The 1705-nt window shown below is 46.1% G+C and overlaps 1 pseudogene; it reads left to right on the top strand.

The window, feature by feature from the left end:
* Window positions 1-1005: 1005 nt before the first annotated feature.
* LOC125407577 (small ribosomal subunit protein eS12 pseudogene) lies at window positions 1006-1381 on the top strand (annotated as a pseudogene).
* The last annotated feature ends 324 nt before the right edge of the window (window positions 1382-1705 follow it).

The following is a 1705-nucleotide window of genomic DNA, read 5'->3' as shown; positions in this document are numbered from 1 at the left end:
GCCCATCAGGATGGCTCCTCCACTTGGAAGTCTTCCCTGAATGCCCCAGGCTGGATAACACCGGTCTTTTGTGAGCTTGTATCAGTGCAAGCATCAGAAAAGCCACTTCTAAGGGGTTTAGCTAACAATGGCAATGGATCAGATGTGCTCCCGGAACTGCAGGACCCAGGGTTGAGGTTTGCTGCTGTTGCTGTGTGCTCTGGGCTTAAAACAACAGCCCTAGGCCCTCCCTTTGCTTACTTCTGCCTTCCTCTGAGTGGGCTTTGTTCTCAGGAGACTTCAGGCTTTCACCCAGCCTGCTTTGGTCCAGTGAAGTATTCAAGCAAACATTGGCTCATCTGGTCCCTGTGGAGGTTTTTCTTGGCCTGTTGCACCACACCATCAGGCTGGCTAAGGGCTCCCAGAGTTCTGTTATAATGACTGAATTCTGCCACCCATTTGTACTAGGCTTTTTTTGGGGGGCCACCAACCACTTCTCAAATCATGACACACAGACTTCTTATTAGTTATGAATGCTCGGCCTAGCTTAGGCTTATTTCTAGCTAACTCTTTTCACTTAAATTAGCCTGTTTCTCTTCATCCCTTTTGCCTTGGGGCTTTTTATTTCCTTTCCGTGTATATCTTACTTTCACTGCTTCTCATGGCTGCTGACTGGGGGCTGGCTGGCGTCTGGTCCCAGGTGTCTCCCTCCTTCTCTCCTCCTCTTTCTCTCTCTTCTCTTGAGTCTAGATTTCTCCTCTTGTTTATTCTTTCTCCCTACGATTCTTTCCCTGCCAAACTATTGACTGTTCAGCTTTTTATTAGACCAATGAGGTGCCTTAGACAGGCAAGGTGAAGTAAATACAATGCATCTTTACATAACTAAACAAATGCAACACAAGCAAATGTGACACACGTGCATTTTCCCACCAGGTTGCGCGGAGGTGGAGCCTTCGGTGCTTTCAAGATTTGGTCTCACTGTAATCCACCGCCACGGCCTAGGAGGGCATTGCACCTGGAGGTGTGATGTACGTCAGTACAGCTCTTCAAGAGGTGCTGAAGGCCTCCCTCATCCACGATGACTGAGCACGTGGCACACACACGTGGCCAAGGCCTTAGACAAGTGTCAAGCCCATCTCTGTGCGCTTGCGTCCAGTGTTGATGAGCCCGTGTGTGCCGAGTCAGTGGAGACACTTTGTGCTAAGTCAGCCTAAGCAAGGTTGATGACAAGAAATTAGGGGAACAGATAGACCTCTGTAAAAGTGATCGAGAGGGAAAGTCACGGGAAGTGGTTGGTTGCAGCTGGGTAGCCGTGAGGGATGATGGTAAAGAATCTCAGACCAAGGATGTCATCAAAGAGCACTTTAAGTACGAGAAATTAATTCACAAAAATTTTGGCTAAAAAAATGTAACATACTTTTACACAGTTAAAGTAATATTCTGCAGCATAAACAAATATAATACGCCTTTGCCTAGTTAAAATAATATTCCACAACAACCGTGGTCTCTAAGAAAAGTTGTGTAGCAACATGGCCACACCCAGCTGTTTACAGGTCATCCAGGCTGGTCTGTGATACAGTGACAGGCTAAGTAGCGGAGGCAGAGACAGAGGGTAAATGTTCTAGGATTTACTGCCTAAGAGGCCAAACTAAGGATGTTATATAGGGATTCTTTTTTTTATGTACCCATCTTCTCTACTTCTTATTTATTTATTTACTTATTTGTT

This window comes from Myodes glareolus, chromosome 18 (genome assembly GCF_982192425.1).
Source record: "Myodes glareolus chromosome 18, mMyoGla1.1, whole genome shotgun sequence".
NCBI classification, from domain to species: domain Eukaryota; kingdom Metazoa; phylum Chordata; class Mammalia; order Rodentia; family Cricetidae; genus Myodes; species Myodes glareolus.
Note: the sequence above shows the minus strand (reverse complement) of the source record. Positions and strands in the feature narration are given on the sequence as shown.